At 46.5% G+C, this 22,026-nt stretch overlaps 1 protein-coding gene across 6 annotated transcripts in view; it reads right to left on the reverse strand.

Moving 5' to 3' along the window:
* PRRC2B (proline rich coiled-coil 2B) overlaps positions 1-14,209 on the reverse strand; it is a 714,633-nt gene extending 700,424 nt beyond the window's left edge. For all 6 annotated transcript variants that reach the window (XM_085613949.1, XM_085613945.1, XM_085613947.1 and 3 more), the window contains exon 1: positions 14,048-14,209. The gene's annotated coding sequence lies outside the window, so the exon portion shown is untranslated. The remainder of the gene's footprint in view (positions 1-14,047) is intronic.
* Positions 14,210-22,026: the final 7,817 nt, after the last annotated feature.

Here is a 22,026-nt window from a genome sequence, read left to right on the forward strand (position 1 = left end):
TCAAGTCTCACATTCCTACTCCAGACTCCGATTATTCAACCATCTAGCACCCCTGCTTTACAACTGCATCCCCCTTCTCTATGTAATTTCAAAAGTACCCTACAGTACCATTTAATTCAACCGTTGGAGCCCCTAGTGCAGAGGTCTTCAAACTTTTTTACTCTGAGCCCCCCGTAAGCAAAATGTTTTGAGGTCGGGCCCCCCTCCAAAACTTTATGACAAGGATTGGGGAGCAGGGGGTGGGGTGGGGGGGGGGGGGGGACATGGCTGCGTGCTGGGAGCAGGGCTTATGAGATGATTTCAGCAATATCTTTTCTATAGCTTATGAATTCCACCAAATATGAGACTTACAAAACAGCAAAAGCATCAAACAAAAGCGGATATCCCAAACAAACTGCTCCACATAATTGGGGTGTTGTGAGCCCCTCACACTCTGACTCCAATGCAACTATACCTGCTGCACTAATGATAGCCTGATACTCAGGACTGCAGTTATCTCCTTTGCCTTTTTTACCTCTTCCCCTCCAGGATGGATCATCACCTCTGTCCTAATGCTTGAAAGGACAATAAGCTCTGATGCCCCTTTTTTTAAAGGTAGGCAGTCATAATTGTGATGCAGTGGGACCCCCAAATCCCTGGGCCCCAGTCCTGCTGCATCTGCTCCTTTATGATAACCAGCAGTGGCCACTTACACACTTTGCAGCAGTACCAGCTTAACTAATGAATGTCCCTTTTAAAAAAAAAAAAAACACTTATATTGCCCCTGCTTTGGGTTATCTCTCTGAAGAAGGGGTCTCTGGCCATTTGTAAGCATAAAAATGAGTCTGCCTACAGTGCTCCCTATTCTGAGCCTTCTCTTTGACAATATCTATGAATCGCGCTCCTTTACTGTCTCTGTGGGAACCCATCCACGCCCCCCCCCAGGGGGGCACGCCCCATATTTTGTTAGATCGTATCAGTTGTCAAGCACAACTTTAACACAAATATGCTCCTTGCTGAGTGACTGAGGAGTGAAGTACAAGGTTGTAAAGAGACACTAAGTGCTGATCTTTGGCAGGAGGATGTAGGCTTGCACAGCTATACAAACCTTCGTGAGTGAAGAATCGACTATACTAATAGAAAAATAGTGCAGTAATGCTATCACAAAATATGCAGCATAATTCACCTTTGTGTGCTGCAGAATTTAGTCAACCATGCTGCATAATTTGGCCGCCTTCTGCCGCATGATTCCAATGGCCCTGTTTCTAGTGCTATGAGGTCCCAGCCTGTGGCAGAAAGCACTGTGAATATACAAGTCATTATTTTAAAAAACAGTATTTACACACTAAGCGAGGCCGCTGCAAAAGGATGCAGTGATTGAGATAAAACAAGTTCTTACAAAACATGCTTTTTAGTAATAAGTAATCAAACTGTATCTAATGCAGACATTTTTGTAAGTGTCTTTACTATTCCAGATCCCAGCTGTAACTCCTTTACATTACATCTTAAAAAGAATAGATCTTTGCCACCACAAAGCTTTAAGCAGTTCCACTGGAATTATTCAGCAGAAGAGGACAACATTATGCGGCAGGTTTGACTAAATTATGCAGCAAGAAAAGGTAAATTATGCGGCACAATGCACCACATTTTGTGGTTAGCATTACTTCATTATTTTGTCATTTTAACTCATGGTAACGCTGTCAGGGGAAATATTTCACCTCATTAGCACCAGTGTAGCATCCAACTACAGCAGTAAGCAACTACAAGATTAACAGTCAATCTTTGCAAAGGGCCTTCCACTGCTCCGGAACACTTGGTCACGCTTTAAGTAACTTTTGTTCCGTTTGAGCTAGAATCAAGATTTTTTTGGTGAAATCTGCAGATCATGTAGCAAATGTAATACACTGATAATTATGTGGAAAACGCTGCTGCTGCAGAAACTCATAATTCCATGGTTTCTTTTTTAACTTTCTGCACTACCACCCACACTTCAATTTCAGGCAGAGGCATCTCAAAGTCAGTATTAACCATTCAGGGGCAGTTTTCTTGTGAAAGCTGGGTCCGTGGGGTGGCAGGTAGAAGGCCAGCAGGGTTGCATTCAGATGCATAGCCGTAATCTTCTCGATACCTGGGGCCTCACAGTAATGGTCTAGGAGACAGCCACATATTCTCCCTGGATTGTTTATTTGCACCTGTAACTCATGTATATGGGAATAGCACCAATCCTTTGGTGATGCACGGTCTCGGAGAAGTAACTGTGATAAATGCACGCGAGTAGGTCCATGCTTTATCGATTTTTATCCTCCTTATGGACTGTCGCGACGGTGAACAGATGTTATGTTATGTTATGTTATTCATTTATTTGATCAGAGATGGAACTTGGTAGTCATGTGAGGAAGGGCTTCTTGGTTCTCGCTCGTTTTCATGAACCCTTTGGAACAATCTAACAAGCATTGGCATAGCCAATAGGTCTCGCTTATGGGATCTTTTAAGTATTTAGTTTTGCAGCACAATATCCTTGGTGCAACAACATCAGCTGTTGCATGGCTAAATCTTGTATCTTATAAATGTTTAGCCATGCAACAGTTGATGTTGTTGCACCAAGGATATTGTGCTGGATAACTAAACACTCATAAGGTCCCAAAGGCAAGACCTATTGGATATGCCAATGCTTGTTCTTCTAGTTGCAAGATGAGCTAGATACCTACTGGTGGGACAAATATGTTGGGAGGTAGTTTTGAGTTGGAGACGCAGACCAACTTGGGGGAAGGTTTAACAGGAGGGAGAAGTTACACCAGCTAGGATCAGATGCCTTCCTCTAGACTCAGAACTATTCATGACGGAGGAAAATGCTGAACTCGCATACAAAATATTTTAAGCAAACCCTACTAAACCCCTAACAAAAATAGGTTTCATGATCATGGTGTACAACGGCATAGAGCTTAACCCAGAAAAACGTTTGCCAATAATTAATGAATTAGCACAACTATAGGCCCATTACAGGAGAGCAACCTGTTGCGGCAAAACCAACCCACCCCGGCCCCCCCCCCCCACAACCCCATCAGTGTTTTGTATCAAGAAGTAAAACAGCAGGTATGGGAACTATATCATGCTGAAAATTCAAGTTCAGAGTAGAAGAATGTTTGACACAGAGGGAAGACAAGTGGCAATATGGGGCACAGACGAGGGACTGCCCCCACCCATACTAGTGTGTTTACGCACCAAACCAAGGGAAGGAAATGTACTGTGGGGAGCAAGCTCTTCAGCCTCGTCATGACGCCAAATATATTAAGTGACCACTAGACAAAATGCAAAATAGGTATTAGAGTACAGTGGCAATTTCACCATTAGGGAAAGTTTGGTTTGAGGACCTAGGAATTGTGACAGACATCCACTACAAATATTTTTCTTACTACTCACCAGCATACAGAAGTATTGCACATCTATATTAAATATTGTATTGGACAAATGGTTGATACCAGAGGTTAAGGGGGTAGACTAGGGACTCATGACAGTCCCGCCAAGGCCCAATCGCCTGCATACTAAAGGGACTGGGCAAATCTTGAACTGCATGCAAATCCACTTGGCTCCTCAATGATGCCCTTCTTACAACCCAGATGGTACTTCAGAACATTAGTCAAAGCACTCTCTCGATCTCTCTACAAAATGGTTACAATGAATTTGGTATAGCCTCAAGATGGTGCCGAAATCGCTCTTCATAGCGGAGGCTGCACACTTGGAAAAAAATGAAAGAAGCCCCGTTGACCACATTTAAAGACCTCATAGTATCCACACAAAAATATGCAGTTGCAATGTATATGTGGAGTGACTGGGCTATGTGGGCGAATAAAATAAAAATACTAGAAGTCTTACTAGGCACGACCAGCAATTCTACGAGGGGGGGCGGGGGGGGGGGGGGGGGCAACAAATCAGGGGAAAGCCTGGCAAGCTTACAAGCTAAGCAGTCATGAATTTACATCACATACGCAAAATACTCCGAAGGAATCACCCATAGTGGAGAGAGACAAAAGACCACATGCTTTCATAATTTGGTAGAACACTGTGTGCACGAGAGACTACAACAGCTAAGACTAAGCAGGAATACCAAAGGCAGGCAAAACGGTTTTCTTTATCAGACACTGATATGGCCCAGCGAGAGGAACAAATTACAAAAGAGAAAAAACTATGAGCTATATACACAACTCCTAAAAATTTTAAAGTGCGTGGGCAACTAGCTGCATGTTTTTTTTTGGGGCCAGATGTTACCAGTACTCTAAAGAGTTTAAGGGAATGGCTCACTCCCACAGTGTCAGATGCCACAATATCCCTCAGACTCCAATGAAAGAAAACAGCCATAGATTGGCATCCTTATTAACCAGTGAGGATTAATCTATAAGAGGCACAAACAATTATCGAAAAACCTCACATCCAGACTACAGGAGTTTGTCATCAGACATTCTCCCTGACCAAACAGGCATCATTTTTAACAGGCTGACAGGTGATCTTTACATTGGAAGTCAGCACAGTGAATCAGGACAAACACAAAGGTTATCCGACTGGTGGAAGACAAGTTAAGCTCTCCATGTTTACAGACAATATACAACTTTCAATGATAAACCCGGCTGTCTCCATACTAATAATTCCGAAGAAGCACAGAAATTATCAGCAACTTTCTGGGTTTAAGACAACTCTTACCAGGTCTGAGGTACTCAACCTCTCTCGGGTAAGAATTAAATCCTGTGAGCAGTCAGTCCCCTTCCAGTGGTCTGATGGCTGCATTAGATACCTGTGAATTGACTTAGCCAGGACACTTTAGAAAACCAAAATGATCTCCCTCATGGCACACCATATCTAGCAGATTTTAAACAATTCTTTAACAAAAGAGGAGCTGGGGGAAAAGAACTTGGGACTAATCTGAACCTTGACCAATTGAAGAGCACTTGAATTAGAACCAATAATTTTGCGTACCAAGGAAGACTCCTACAATCGCTGGGACTATACACCAGCAAGACTTGGGTGCTGGGGGAGAAATCATGGAGCATTGGGTGGTACCTTATGCTAAAGAGACGATAGGCTATCTGATGCACTGCAGCACATTATGGTTTGGTCCCAACTGGCACCATTCTGGAGAAGAGGGATAGAGGAAGCCAGTGGCTCGCGATTAGCAGACTCTCCAAAGTCATACTGATTGGAAGCCTCTCCAACACAATCCTCTCTATGTATAAGTAAAGGGAAAGTTTGTATACATGCTCCCAGAGGCCAAACAATCCATCTTAGCTCAATGGGACTCGCCTCATTTTCCAGAGGGAACTTATGGCTACAGATACTGTGGCAAGTCTTAGGGATGGAAAAGTTGACCAAAACATTGTAGGGAAAAGAAAGTTCAGAAAATACTTGTATATCTTCTAGACTATTTAGGTACACAATTGAAGGACTTACACAACCAAAGGATCTTGTGCATATTAACCATGCAGACACTTCCAATATTGAACATTATCAATTAAAGTGAGATGTAGGCTTATTTTTGCAAGAAAAGAAGAGAAGTACATTAATAGCAACTAGAACGTACACGTGGGATGGTATGGACAGGAAAGCCTCTTAAGTAAATGGTGGGTGGTGGCTGGACAGCAGCATAGGATTGTGGAATAAGATTAAAAGGTACACTATGATGTGTGGGGAATGCTAAATGTTTTCCAAGCGTAGATGCTATAGAAAAACAAAAAAAAAAAAAAATAATAAATCGCCCGTCTCCCATATAAAACAAGGCTGGATATTTAGCTTCGGGATTACTGCCAATAAAGAAAATGGCAATCAAAAGCATTAATTAATGAAGACCACCACAGGAACTTAGTTTGCGATCTCCAAGATAATAAAACGGTATTAAAAGGGTCAGCTTTGTTCAATATGTTAAACTGTGCATATTAATAGGCCATCATTCACAAGTGTTGCCATATATTTATTGTGCTAATGTGACATGAAGGGATGATCTACCAACAGGCATTTCATTGACTTTCAGCTGTAGATAACCTATACATGAAGGCCTCCAAGTCCCACCCAGGCCACCTTAATTTCCCAGCTTGTTAGTAAACCACACAGAACAAGCATTAAGTGCCGGCCTTCTTTTAAGCAAAATAATCCTGAAGTTACAATACTCCAAGGCAAATAGGTTTCCTCCAAAAGAGAGGTTTTCAAAATTTTTAGAACCACAAACCACTTTTTTAGAAGAAATGTTTGCGACCCACTTTTCTTTAATGGGCATGAAGCGTGGGATTTTTAGGTCGAGCCTAGCGCATCGCGCATGCGCTGCTCTAGGAGAGGGCCTCTTGGAATCACTCCAGACTTCCAAGAGTCTTCTCCGTGTGGGTCGGACTCCTCCCACAAATTTCACTGGCCTTTGCGAGTGGCTTTCAAAAATGAAAGCATGCAAATGGCCATAGGCGGGGTTATGTTCCGCCTTTTCTGTGAACGTTCACTCCCATGGCCTATGGGTCTCGGGAGCGAGGAGTGGCGAGCGAGGAGTGGCAAGCAGAGTGCCAGCTGCATTCCTGGATCAGGTTACTAATTAACCCAGCGCGGTCGCTTTCACGACCGCGCTGGTTTTCAGTTCCAGAAACAATAGGGGGGAAACAGCACATCTGTTCATCTGCTTTTAACAAATCCCAACAATGCACTGCCCCTTCATTCGTACTGTAGGGTGCAGAGGGCGGTCTCCCCTATTAATTACAGGGGCTTCCATTTCCCTTAACAATAACCGGGATGAGGGTCTCCCACCCAGTTTTCGTGAGGAATCTGAGCTGTCGCGTACACACATTACGTACTGTCCAAGGGCAAACCTGCTGAAATCTGTGCAGACATCGTGGGTAAATACTTAACGCACTTGTTGACTTGTTTGTGTATAGCTGCTCGGTGGCATATAGAAACCGAATGGTAATTCTGAAACGTCTAGCACCTTAACTTTAAGTCAGTTGCCGCTTAACTCGCAACGATTACCAATGAAATGCATGCACTTTCTAGATTGTCTTCCGTGACTCAGACACCAAGCTGCAAGCACCAGAACATCGATCATTATGTGATCATGTAGCCTTTTCCCACGGATCATTCCCCTGGTATGCCTTTTATCATCCTGCCCCTTCTCGTACACACTCTCACTCTCGGAGGATCATAGTTTTGCGCGCTCTTTACCATCGGCCAAATGATTATTCAAAGCCAAATGGAAATGCGAGAGCATTTGAATTGTGTTTCTTGCTGGTTACTTTTCGGAGAGAACAGTAGTAATTCCGTTTTTTACAGGTTCAGTTTTAAGTGGTTTGCGTTAAACCAGGTTTGGATCTTGGTTAATGTGACATTGAGGTGTCGAACGTCACTGGGTGATTTTGTTTTGTAGTATATTTGTGTGTCATCTGCATATAGGTGGTATTGAACCCCTGCTTGTTTCAGAAGACTTGCAAGGGGTTCCATGAAGAAATTGAAGAGGGATGGTGAGAGGATCGATCCTTGCGGGACTCAAGTTTGACCCGTGTTGGTACAGAGAGGCAGGAGTTGATTTTAATTTGTTGCGAACGGTGCTGAAGGAAGTGAACCATTCTAGTACTGTGCCATTAATGCCAGAGCGCCTCTTCAGAGTCCAGAAAAGCTCAATGGTTGTGTTGAATGCCACTGATAAGTCAATAAGGATGAGGAGACAGGCTTCACCTTCATCTAAGGCTCTGTGGATATCATCTGCAATATTGAGCATTGCTGTTTCGATGCTACAACCTTTCCTGAAACCTGATTGAAAGGTGTTGAGGAGGTTGAAGTCATCATTAGGTTTGTTAATTTGTAAGAGAATGCACTTACATAGTTTTAGCTAGAAACGGAAGGATGGAGATAGGTCTGAGGTGGTTGAGCTTGTTGGGGTTGGCCCCTGGTTTGAGTATAGGTGTGATTTGTCCTAGCTGAAGGGAGTCTGGGACAACCTGATGAGAGAGGAGTTGAGTTTTGTCCAGAAAGGGACAATGAGGTGGTTGAGTTTTTTTTTTTTTTACTATTGTGGATGGGAGGGGGGTCCATAGTGTGGGAAGTAGGACGTAAGCTTGCAATTATATTGAAGACTTCAATTTCCGACATGAGTTCTAAGTTCGACCAATTAGCGCCATTACGTCTCGCTTGACCCAGCGCATGTGCTGGTCTGGCGAGACTTATTGAGAGGGCTCCAAAAAGTGCTACCAGGCCAGCCTAGAGCTACAGTGCATGTGCGCGGACGCCGTGCTTTACCGCGATTACTTTCACTTTCGCGGCCGCACAGCATAGCCAACAGGTCTCGCTTTTGGGACCTTATCAGTATTTAGTTATGCAACTGTTGCATGGCTAAACACTTATATGGTCCCAAAGGCGAGACCTATTGGCTATGCCAATGCTTGTTTTTCAGTTGGAAGCTGGCCTAGTTGTCTGTGGTATGATTTCGATCTGTTTGGTCAGAAGCGGTTAAAGGGGGGCAGGATTTGAGGTTTGGATGAAGGATTGCTCAATTTTTGTGACTATCTGAAGAAGCTGGTGATTCCTTCGCATCAATCCTTGGTGGCTTTTATTACTAGTGGGGGTGTGCGTTTGACTTTTAACAATGTTGAAGAGTTCTCTAGGTCTATTCTTTGCCTGGTCTAGTTACCTGCAGAAAAAAGTGGCCTTTTCTCTAAAAATGTGTTTTTTATATGCCAACTGGGCTGGTCTAATTTGCACTAGGTGAAGATTCGAAGGGCACAGTCCCCAAGTGCTTCCCGATTGTCTGACTTGTCGTCTTTCATTATTAAGATCCACGTTGAACCAATATTTAGATTTGATAGATCTCAAATGTTTGAGTGGTACTACTTGATCTAACACTTCTGTCGTGGAATTAAAGTGGGATGTTAGGTCATCGGCCGTCAGTGGATGGCTGGGGTTTAGATGGGCATGAATCCTGGATTCCAGTTCGGTTATAGGGACTCCTTTGATGTTCCTGGTCCAGTGCTTAGGATTTTCAGGTCGTATTGGTTGGTTTCTGACATGTGAGTCAATATTAAACAGTATGAGGTGGTGGTCAGACCAGTCAATGGGAGAAATCGATCTCAAAGAAACCAGCTCATTTTTGGTGATAATCGTATCCAGTGTTGCTCCTTCGATGTGTTTTGGTTCATTGCAGAGTTGTTTGAGGTTAGTAATTTCAAGCAGGTTGGAGAGGTTCTGGGTTGTAGTGTCTTCTGGGTTGTTCCAGTGGATATTTAAGTCACCCAGGAACACGTCTTCCTTGTCTGTTAGGGAGAAACGAGTTTTTAGGTCGGTTAGTTCTTCAGCGAAGAGGGTACGTTCACCAGGAGGATGGTAGATGGTGTGAAATGTGATGGGCGTGGTGCCTTTGACTGTAAGTTCAACACATAGGTACTCGAGAGTCAGGTATTCTGTGGATTTTAATCTGGTTAACTGTACTACTTTGTAAAGGATAGCTAGGCTGCCACCTGTTTTTATCGGTCTGTCGTTACTGATGATGTTGTAGCCTGGAGGGGTGAGAAGGTCTATGCTGACGAAAACAAAAGGCTGCCATTCCAAAACATGTCCAAAGTTTACATGTGATTGATAATTCAAGCGGAATTGGGGAGACTTACTGCTGTGGTTATGTCCTTTGTGCCATGTGAAGATGTTAGGTGGAGGCATTTAATATTGATCGACTTTCTTCCTAGCATTTCTGTTGGTAACCTCGCCTGGAACATTTGATGGTCAATACTGATAATCCTGCTTACGGTGGTCATAGTGTAAAGTTAACACGTGACATCACTATTTTATAGTTATAGCATTTGCTAGTTAGTAGCTCGGAGGAATTTCCTTGAGCAGAAGTAGCCCTCACTACAGAAAAGGTTGGAGTCCCCTGGTTTAGGAGAACTATATAGCGACCTCTCTTTCCAAGACCCTGGGAATACCATTTGGTAGCAATGCGACATCAGTGAGGAAGGACCTTTGGCTCAGCTGTAAAATGCCTTAAAAATGGGTACTAATAACCAATCGTCATACCTCTGACTACAGACCGGTTTTATTTCCTTTTTTACGATAAGAAACCTTACAATGCAAACAACTATAAGAGAACTTGAGAAACAAACTACGTTTTAAACCATTTATACAAAAACTTTCAAAAAGTTCCTTCCACAATTCAATGTAGCACAATTAGACCTGGACTAAATTGGTGTTACGTCCGAGTAATGAGCAAAATTTTGCATTATGCAGGTTACATGAAATCCCAGAAATTATGTTGTTACGCCACATTGCATAATTATGCACAGCTCGGAGTAAAATTGTACTGTCAACACATACGAAAATCATGAGCAACAGAGCACCAGCGACTATTGTTCGAGTTGATTTGGGGGTTGTCCTTTTTCGTGTGTGCGCAAAATGCATCCTTGTGTCCAACACGCATGGATCTATTTTTTACCAAAATACAGTGTAAACCCAGCTTCAGCATTTTTAGTAATTACACCAAAGCAAAATTACACACATCCCTCATTCAATGTAACTTTTGCTTGCAGAAGAGCAGGCCAAATCAGAATGATGATTAATAACCTGGGGTGTGGAATTCCTATAACCCGACTCCCTGGACATATTGTTTGGGGTCAAGGACAACAAGTTTTAATTTTGTCCTTGGGACAAGTAGGCCCAGCCCCCCGCAGCACAAACCCTTTGGCTGCCAGTTTACAGTACCACATTATGGCTCAGGGAAGGGCATTGTCTGCAGCTAAGGTAATATTTGTGTCCATATGTTAATTCTGTTCTTGTTCGAACTTGTATTTATGGTTTATCAATGAAGAGCCTTTCTTATTAGGGTGAGCACTAAGGAAATGTTGTAAGGTTAGACTGCACTACTGAGTTGTTCCAGTGTAAAAGTGTACACGTTTGCAAAGTTTAACAATATGATGCTACATACATTGCTACCAGAATGCTCTAATTAGATGCAAATATCTGCAGAAGCTCGAAAGCAAGATTGATGATCCTTTGCTTCCAAAATAATGTCCACAAAAAAAAATGCAACTAGGAAGAAAAGAAAAAAAAGGTTTTGCTAAACTAAAGTGAAATAGTAGGTAACTTTCTTTGAAGCATCATTTAGTAAAATGTGTTGATGCATGCGAGTAGTTCTTAAAAATATTCATAATGGAAAATTAGTGCAACCAGTTTTAACAAGATAATGGGAAACGTGACAAATAAAAGCAAGCATTGGCAAAGCCAATAGGTCTGATATTAGTGGTCCGCCTTTTGTCAATGTGTGTCTTGTTATGATTTTTGTAAAACTTTGTGGGAGCTGCCAGACCCTCACAGTTATAACAATCATTGACAGAAACACATTTTTTTGGCCTTAACAAGCACACATTGCCACAGTAGTCCCTGGCACTGAAAAAGGCTACTTTGTGTGCAGATGTCCTCCTTGTAAAAGAGCAGAAGCCAGTCAATGGATGGATAGATTTTCAATAAAAACAAAAGGCCATGGATAACCACAAACCTAATCAGGGGTCCAATTCTTTTTTTAAAAAGTCACTAATCTGCACCCATGGTATATGTTCTTGCATTAATGCAGATGTATGGCTTTCCATGAATTCACAAAAATTTACAGAAGTAGGACAGGAAATTGTACTCCTAGTAAATGTGTGAATTGCTTTTTACCACTAGCAAATATGCAGGTGTAGATGTGCTCTTGAGATCATATGTTGAGAGTTTACAAATTCACTTTCCCTCCAACCACTTTTTTCTCCAGGGAGAAGTTTTACTTCTGCCATTGTCAGGAGTAAAATTTCCAACCTCTCTCAGTATGGGGAAAAAAATTGGAGAAGAGATGGCAAAAACCCTAAAACATGCAGTTTAGTAGATTTGCTCAGACTCAAAAGGTCATTAAACCCTGGAAGTATCGCTTAACACAACCTCTAGTATGTAATTCTGTGGAAATGTGGCAAAGTAAGGAAATTGCTAGACTTCAAACCCTACTATTGTATGAGCCGCGGCATAATCAGAAAGGCTAATATTTTTACATAATTAGATTGTTGCCATAATGTGCTGCTGCACTATGTGGTAACAAAGGGACAAGTGGATTTTTTTTTACAGGACAAGTAGATTTATGAAGCAACCTGTCCTGTGGACAAGTAGATATTTTATTAAATTCCACACCCCGATAACCAGGGAAAGGTGAATCATTATTACCTGTTGATCAGGCTCAAAGGATTTCAGAACAGATATCAAGCTTACCCCAAAAATGCGCTTTTAACAGAGGTGCATGCTATAAACCAGAGGATGAGTATGCGTTTACAGAACTGTTCTGAGACCTGCAGAGAGGAACATGCCTGGAGAGAGGTGATGAGCGTATAACCAATACAACTGTACAAAATAATGCATGGTTGAAAGAGCACTTTGCTTCAACAAGCCCCAAGACTCCAGAGTAATGTGAATAGGGACCGGAGACACACCTGGGCATCACGATCAAGGCTCCCAGAGAAGGAGCTTGCCTAGGAAGCCAGGTTTGAACTGAGGGAATAACGGGAACAAAGCCAGGCGGGGTGATCAAAGGACATTGATGTAAATACCCAGAATCCATCCATATCCCGTCAGTTTGCCCGCACAGAAAATAACGCGTACAGTGTAAATCATGGATAAAGAGATTGAAAGGCGTACAGGGCACCACACTACCTATGGAGCGGTAGAGCGCGGAACACACACCCATGCACTCACTAAAACATTAAGCAGGTTTGCAAAAACCGTTATATACATGAATATCCGTTACAGCGAATTCGGGTCGACATGAGGAGAAGAGAGAAGTCAGGGAAATAAAACAAGGAGTGATTGCTAGTGGAGCCCGGGGGTGATCAGGAGATTTAAAGTCCACCGATAGCCGAATCTCTCCAGTGCAGTGGTTACCGAGACCCCCTTTAACGAGTCCAGGCTCAGGGGGATCCAGTCAGCCGTGGCACAGTACCCTATGCCCCCCTTCAGAAGTGTGAACAAGCAGCTCGCCCCCTCCCCCGCGGAGATCTTAAATAAACGGTTTAGTCTCCGAAGAGAGAGAGAGCTGGTCCAGGTGCAGAGACAGAGCTGAGTCCACAGACAGCTCCCATCCAAGGCTTCTATCAAACGAGGATGACCCCGCCGACCCATCACATCAGGCAGCCCGAGGGGGCACAAGCTATCCGGACATACCCCCCGCTTGAGCCTCGCCACCCACCTATCCCATCGCCCTCTTCCCGTGCCAAGGGCCCCCCCCCCCAGCCCTCTCCCTTCAGGAGCATTCATTGCCCCCACGGGATTTCCACACGTTTCTCCCCGCCTCAGTCCCAAAGGTGGGGGGGGGGGGTAATACCAAAAGGTGCTGCCCCGTCTCCTGTCAGATGCCCCCTCCCCAAGTGTGCATGCCTAGGCCCAGCTAAGGGTGCCCTCCGTCCTAAACCCCAGCAGACCACCCTGCCCGCCTCCCCCGCAGCATCTCCCTGGACCGTCACCAGGGTCTGCATCCGGAGTGCTCGGGGAGGGCTGTTGTGTTCCTGCAGTCTTTCCCCCACCAGTCATAATGCACTCTGCGGGGCCCCTCCCGGGGGTCGGAGGACACCCCTCCCTCACCCATCAGGGCTGCATCTAGCTCCCGAGAGGACAATGCGGCTACGGGCCCCCACTGCCCGAGCGGCTCCCTACTCCAGGCAGGTACATCTACCTCCCCGATCAGGGCCTCCCCTTGGACACACAGGATCCAAGGGGCCGATACTGCCGTGCATCCTCCCCCGAGGCTCCAGGCGCACTCACCGGGCGGCGTTAATGCAGGGCCACCCCCAGGGCAGATCCTGTATCCCCCCCTCCCCGAGATCGGGCACTGTAGCCACCCCCATCCCTCCCGGTACTGTGGGCTCCCCCTCACCGAAGTCCAGTAGCACCCCCCCTTCCTCCCGCCGGTACTGTGGCCCGCCCCTTCCCGATGTCAGTAACTGTGAACCCCCACCTCCAGGCCTTGGCCCCTCCCCAGGGTCAGGTACTGTAAACACCTCCAGGCCTCTGCTCTCTCCCCGCAGACAAAGCCCGGCTGGCGGGCGCTAGCAAGACCCACCTGCGTTGCCGCGGCGCGCCCTCGGCTGCCTGCTGCTCGGTCCAGGGGCGCTGCGCAGGCCGAGGATGGCGTCAGATTGTGCTGCTGCTGCTGCCGCCGGTCGCGTCGGCTCGGACCCCTTCTTTTTCCCTTGTTTTTTTCTTCTTCCGGTTTAGACCTGTCAGTCAAGGGATGTACAACATCGATATGGAAAAGGGACAAAATGGCAGCTCTAAACATAAAGGAAAGACTGTCACTTGACCCCTCCTCCTTTGAATGGTGTGCACGTAGGCGCCATCTTGGAGGGGGAATCATCCGCCTCCTTTAAAGTGCCGTAGAGCGCGCCCGTGATTGGTCTATTCAGAAAGAAGAGACAACATTCAGGTTACGAGAGTGAAGAGAAATTAAAGAAAGACGGAAAACCTATATTGTTGCTACTTTACATATCTTCGATGTTTTCTGCTCAGTGCTTTAGGTGTAAAAGTCAATATAGGGCGAGACACAGACTCAGATTGTAGCAGGTAGTATGAACATTCTTGCCAGAGGTTCTGTATTCATGGCATAATCATGGGAAAGAGTCAACACTGGTCAAAAGCATATTTTTTGTAGCTACAGTGTCAACGAATTTTCGATTCTATTAAGGACATGGAGGAGAGGATTATGCCTCTCTTACTTTACTGGAAAAAAACAGCAGCCAATCATGCCATAGTAAAACACAACAAAAACTGTAGCGTCGCGCTCTAGTCTTCACAACGTAACGTGATGACATAGAGTGCGGCGGCTGAAAAGAGCGAGGATCCCGCGAGCTTAGCGGAGGTCTCCCGGCGCTCTCCCAGATTATGTACCTACAATAAATATAATTTTACTTACCTGCAACTTCCTGTGTGAGAGTGTCCTTGCCCAGGGGAGCCTGAACATTACAACTGGCAACGAGGACGGGACTCGGAGAAAAAAAAACGGGAGAAACACGAGGACCACGTGGAACCAGGGACATTGAACCAGCTTAACACACACCAGCAGCCAGCGTGTAGCAGCCGGCTACAAACAGGCACGGAACTAAAGGGAGAGCGCACCAGAGGGGACGCTCGCCATCATAAGCAGCCAGCCACGCGCAGAAACAGTCCTGAACACAGCAGCTGCAACCAAGCTGACTGCAGCCAGTGTGATCTGCCCACGTGGCGAGGAAGGGAAGGCAATAGTCACCACACGCCACCCTATGCTCACGCTAGGACGCAGAAGGGGGCAAACACAGCAGGAAAGATATTGCCCACAGGTGAGAAGAGCAGCAGGGCAAGAAAACAATCGTCAAAGCGCAGAGTCAGTTGGTACCATGTTTGAAGAAGATAGAAGGAACGCCAGGGGCCCTGGCGGAGCAAGCAGAACACAGCACAGGGGGCGGATCTGCGTCGCAACAGAGCCCCCCACGCCTGCACAGACAAAGCGCGCCTGGCAGTCCGAGAGGAGAGGAAGAGCCACCTGGAAGAAGAGCGGAAATGTGTGCTCAAACGTCCTCGCTCACAACACCGATCCCCTTCTTACCCAAACCAGGGGATTCCTCGATGAAGTGGGAAGATTGGAGGGAATACTTTATGAACTATCTGGAGGCCCTGGAGGACGAGAATGGAGGAGCATTTCCCAGCAAAAGAAGGAAGAGGATATTGCTTCACAACCTAGGTCCAGAAGGCATCAGAGTGTTCTAGAATATAGTCCCGACCCCACGACAAGCAGCTGATGACGACGTGTTCCAGCATGCGATTGATGATCTGAATAAACATTATAGGCCGGCGGTGTGCACGTCCATAGACAGATACCACTTCCAACAAAGGAAACAAGCAGTGGGGGAGTCCATAGACGAGTACGTAGCAGCATTGAAGAAATTGGCAGTCATGTGTAAATTTGGTACATTACACAATGAATTCATTAAAGATCAAATTGTCATGCACACCACGAACTCGGCGATCCAGGACAAGCTGTGGGTAAATGAAGATGCGACCCTGAAGGAAGTCATAGCCATGGTGAAGAAAGCAGAGCTATCAAAAAGATGTGCAGAGGCAGCGAAAAAGGAGACAGCCGCCAGGCCCATGGTGAACAAAGTCACGGAGGCAGAGCCACCGGAAAGAGGCAAGGGAGCAACAGGGGACACAAGGACACAGGCCAAATGGACGTCCAGACCAGCACCGGCGAATAAACCTGGCAATGAAGGCAAGAACACGTGCTACAGGTGCGGCAGTCTGTCTCATCCAGCATATGATAAGCAGTGTCCAGCCTTTCATGCCAAATGCATGTTCTGCGGGATCGTAGGGCACTACGAGAAAGTATGTCGCCGCAAGCAAAAAAGACAGACAGTCAAGTACGTCGCACAAGGGTCAGATGTAGAAGGAGAAGGCGAAGAAGAAGAAAACAGCGTGTTGTGCATAGAAGAACACATACTGGGGATCAACTGCAACCGCTCTAAGAAACCCCAATGCGACATAGTGATAGGAGGAATACCGATAAAGATGGTAGCAGATTCCGGATCCCCGTACACCATAATACAACGGATGGTGTGGGATGAACACTTCAAAGACCAGCTGGGACACCACCTGGAACCCCCAGATATTCGTCCAGTCACATTCACAGGAGACCCCATTCCCATGGTAGGAAACCGAAGCCTGAAATTTGAATTCAAGGAACGGAGTGCAAGATGCAAACTATACGTGGCAGAGAAAGGTCCTTCGGTCCTAGGGTGGATCGACCAAGGAGACTTGGGAATACAGTTGAACCCCAGTGGCACCACACAAGTTCTGATGACCAGTGACGAGCAACAACCGGACGTCGCAAAACTGAAGGAAGAATTTCCCACTGTGTTCGGAGGCAAAGTCGGCAAATTGACTAAATTCACGCACAAGATCGATCTCAAGGCAGATGCGAAACCGGTGTGCCACAAGGTGAGAAATATCCCACTGGCTATCAGAGAGAAAGTACAACAGGAATTACGCAGGCTAGAAGATAATGGCATCATAGAACCGATAACTAGTGCAGAGTGGTTGGCACCGTTGGTGGTAGCAATGAAGCCAAACGGCAAGGTGCGTCTGTGTGTGGACCTGAGGGAATTGAACAAAAACACAATAGTGGAAAAATTCCCACTACCAAGGATAGATGAGATGCTGGCAAAAACTAAGGGGGTGAAATGGTTCTCAACCATCGACCTCACCTCAGCCTACCATCAAATAGCCCTACACCACACATGCCGGAAATTGACATCATTCATAACCCCCTTCGAGTGCTATCAGTTTCGCAGGATGCCATTTGACTGGCCTCAGCAGCAGCCGTATTTCAGAAACTTATGCACAAGCTGTTCAAGGAAGTGGATGGAGTTCAGTACTTCCAAGATGACAACTTGGTGATGGGCATGAACAAAGCAGACCAAGGCGCTAAGTTGTCCAAAGTCCTACATGTCTTGGAACGCAATGGACTCACTGCGGAGTGGGACAAGTGCCGGTTTGGAATGACATCTGTTACATACTTAGGCCACGAGATCAGCGACCAAGGCATCACACCTAAACAATCCAATGTCAAAGCGATATGTGATGCACCACCTCCGGGAAACAAGGAAGAATTCAGGTCATTCCTTGGCATGGCCGAGTTTTACAGCAAATTCGTACAGCATTTCGCCACCAAGACACACCACTTGCGCCAACTCCTCCGGGACAAGACAACCTTCGAGTGGACGGAGGAGACACAAGAAGAATTCCAGAAGATCAAAGCGGACATCAGCACAGCAGTTCCTCTATGTGGATTTGATCAGCAAGCAAGATCAGTATTAACGACGGACGCAAGTGAGAGGGGCCTAGGAGCGGTCCTAATGCAAGAGACAAAAGATGGGGAACTGGCCACCCTCAGCTTTGCATCCAGATCTTTGTCGCCTATGGAGCAGAAGTACAGTGTAATAGAAAAGGAGATGTTGGCGGCAGTCTGGGCCATGGAGAAGTTCCGCCAGTTCTTATGGGGCACGAGATTCAGGCTAAGAACAGACCATAAGCCTCTGGTCAAAGTCCTCACATCATCTGGACATGCGAATGCGACCCCCCACATCGCGAAGATGACCTTGAAATTGTTGGACTACAGGTATGATGTAAAACACATCCTGGGAGCCAGAAATAAAGTAGCCGACTATCTCAGTCGAGCCTCAGCCATGGAGGAAGCTCCATGCGGTTCCGAGGATGAGGATACCAGAGTGGCGTTCATGGAGGATCACGAACGAGTGATAAGCGAACAGGAGTGGAAGGAAGCATACGAGAACGACTCGGACATCGGGGCTGTCAAGCAGTTCATACTAAGAGGATGGCCAGAGCAGAGGCACGTGGAGGCAGCCCTCAGAAAATTCTTTGAAGTGAGAGAGGAATTATCGGTTCCTGCGGAGAGGAGAAAAGGTAGTTCCTCCCAACACGTTGGTGCCACATTTACTTGTCCTTATACATGAAGGACACCTGGGTATTGTGAAGAAGAAGCTCAGGGCGAAACAGATGTACTGGTGGCCTGCTATGGATAGCCAGCTAGAAAGGCACGTGCGGGAGTGCGAACAATGCCAAAGAGCGGACAAGTCCCAAAGCCTGATGCGCCCACCCTTAGGAAAGTTTGACAACCCCGCTAACCCATGGGAGGATCTGTCGATAGACATCTTGGGTCCAGTATTGGATGCTCAGGGAGTCCAGAAATATGTGGTAGTACTCGTAGACCGGTACCTCAAGTGGCCAGAGATCGACATACAGGAAGACATGGACACCGACAAAGTATTAAAGTTTCTAACAACCATTTTGAGAAGGTATTCCACGCTCCATCCTAAATGACAATGGGCCTCAGTTTACGTCGGAAAAATGGAACGCGTACATGGGAAGGAATGGTATAAAGGTCAAACACACATCCATATTTCATCCGGCGGGAAACGGTCTAGCCGAGAGGTTCAATAGAGTCATCATGGGCTCGGTACAGTCAGCGATCGGAGCCGGGAAGGACTGGGAAAAAGAATTAAAGTGCATGTTGTGGGCCTACAGGATTGACCCGACCAGCACAGGATACAGCCCCTTCCAGATCCTAAGAGGTCGAGACCCATTCACGAAGGACAATGTTGCATTGAAGGAGCGCCCTATCACGAGCAAGTGGTCTCCAGCAGTAGTGCACCACAATCTGGAAAAGTAGCAAAGAATATATACGGAACACTTCAATAGAAGACGAAATGTCAAGGAGACAGAGTTAGAGAGAGGAGAGTAGGTTCGAGTCAAACTAGCCCAGTTAAGAAAGAAAGGTGATAGCAAGTTGAGTGCACCAATGCAAGTGGAAGAGGTTTACAACCGAGCAGCCCTGCTGAGCGATGGGAAAGTTTGGTCTCTGGACAGGCTGTCCAAATGCAACAAGATATTGCGATGGAATGAAAGAGAATGTGACAGGCAGAAACCCCCCAGACTCAAGGTACTAAAGTCAATCCGGTGGAAGAAGGAACAGGAAATACTAGAGAAAGAGAGAGAGAGGAGGAAGTAGAGATGGGGAGTGATCCTGGTGCCTTGGAACTCTCGAGAAGCACCAGTGGAACGCCTCAAAGAGGTGTTCCCCTGAGTACAGAAAGAAGTGGAGCAAGAAATCCCCAAGAAGTTGCCGTGTACACTTCCAGTACTCCAGTGAGGTGTACCGGCACTGGCAGAGCTGTGGTAAGACCGTTGAAGTACAGAGACTTTGAGATGGGAGACGGGAATGAGCCCAGCAGCAGGTAGACAGAGAGACATTATCTTATGTTTGAAATGTATATCCATAAAGGAGGGAGATATATAGCGTCGCGCTCTAGTCTTCACGACGTGACGTGATGACGTAGAGCGCAGTGGCCATTTTGGGTGCGGCCGAAAAGAGCGAGGAGCCCGCGAGCTTAGCTGAGGTCTCCCGGCGCTCTCCCAGATTATGTACCTACAATAAATATAATTTTACTTACCTGCAACCTCCTGTGTGAGAATGTCCTTCCCCAGGGGAGCCTGAACATTACAAAAACTTCGTTTCCCATGACCGCATCACTATATTCACCAATAAGGGCCTGGGAAGGCCTATAAGACCTGCTGTTCCCCCCTCCCCCCCCTCCCATAGTCTTTCCTCTTTCTTTTCCAGTGTCTTAGTCTGAACAAAACCATAACATTTGAAACAGATCTACAACCCTGTGAACACCTATCACCAATAGTTAGGTTATAGACGCATAAAGTGGCTATGGAGGTGAGTTTGTGCGGTTTGGATTTTTAAAAAAAGTTATGGTAAAGAAACTGTGCTGAAAGACCTGAAGTGAACCAATATGAGAAATGTTGGTTCAGTGAGTTTTTGTGCAATGGAATTATGTGTATAGTAATTATGTGGCATTAAGTGTAGTGGACTTATGTGTAGCTGGGGTGTGTGTCGTGGAGTGGCATGTTATGAGTGAAAGTATGTGGCGTGGTGTTGTATTATGTGTTGTGGAGTGGAATTTTGTGCTGTGGAATGGAATTGTGTGGAGTTGAATTGCATTGCATGGAATTGTGTGGCACTGAGTGGATTACGTTGAGCGGAATTATGTGGCATGGTGTGGAGTGTATTTATGTGGCGTGTTGCTATGCGGCATGGAGTAGATTTGTATGGAGTCGAGTGTAATTATGTTGTGTGGTGTGGAATTGGGTGGTGCGGCATTGTGTGGCATTATGTGGAGTTTAACTATGTGGTAGGTTGTGGAGATGAATTTTGTTGAGAGTAATTTAGTGTTTTGGAGCTGAGTGGCTCTATGGCTCTTGAAACCTTGGAGTTCTTGTTGTGTCTTTGTGATTGCTGCCAGCTGCCGCTGCCGCCAGCCACACTGCGAGTGAGCGAGCGAGAGGAGGTGGAGGACGCCGTGCCGTGCTACCTTTGCCTTGCCTTGCCCTCAGTTCGCAAAGAGCCCTCCAAAAGCGCCTTTGAGCTCTGTTGAGACGCAGAATCGCCCACCACCCCCCGCGGCCCACGCGGACTCCCGCCTTGCTCTAGTGGGTCTTCTGAGACACCCATCTTCGAGCCTGCTGAGCCCACACAGTGCTACATATCGGCCAGCCGCAGCTTGAGGAACGGGGGGGCCAAAAGAACGAACCACAAAAGGACTGTTGTCTGGCAGCGGAGAAACAGCGGTAAGCTGCACACAGAGAACAGCGTGCTGTAGACAGGATTTGTACCAGGGGGTGCCGGTAACAAGAAATGGCTAGACCGGACAGATGAAACCAGCTCTGAACGGAGTGGAGCCGGTTTCTAGGTGAGCGAGTGTGTGATTGAGCAGATGTGCTTGCCTGCCCAAAAACCTTAGGAGACCGTGAGAGACCTTGCCCGCTTTCTGCAGTTTTGTACAGCACAGAGGGTTGCGGAGGACGTCTCTGGAAATATTTCCCCAGGACCAGGGATAAGACGAAGAGGTCAGGCTCGTCACACAGCCCCGTCCCTCCTCTTACAGAGGCGGCAGCAGCAGGCATCAGAAGCAGGCAGCAGCAGGACTGCAGGACTAGAGTCGCAAGCCTGAGGCACCGTGCAGGATCTTGGATCATCAACGCCGCCCGTTCACAGAGGTGAGGCAGGGAGACGGCGGGAGTGGGGAGCGGAAGTGAGAGCTGGGCTACCTAGTCAGCTTGGTCGTGGCCCCTGTTCAGCTCCCGCATGATCCCCGCTTGTCTCCCCACTTGTCTACCTTCTAACCCCCTCAGAGAACGCATTGCAAGGACCCGACCATCCTCCGGCAATCCACCGTAATTTCCTGTAATTACCCTACGGTCTGAACTCTGTAATACGCTGCCAAAAAACTGCTGAGTGGAATCTCGGGTCAAGAGCGGACCCGGAGTGGTGAAACAGCGAGGCAGTGAGGGAAAAGGCTGGTGGGTGGTGAGCGTAGATCATTGATATACTGAGGACAAGCGATCCATAAGCACGGTTGCCGGAAATGTATACTCTTCTTTCCTGATCAAGTGTTTAACTGTTTAACTGAGTGGTGGCAGTAATCA

The sequence above is a fragment of the Triturus cristatus genome, chromosome 1_2, assembly GCF_964204655.1.
Source record: "Triturus cristatus chromosome 1_2, aTriCri1.1, whole genome shotgun sequence".
In the NCBI taxonomy this organism is placed as follows: Eukaryota; Metazoa; Chordata; class Amphibia; order Caudata; family Salamandridae; genus Triturus; species Triturus cristatus.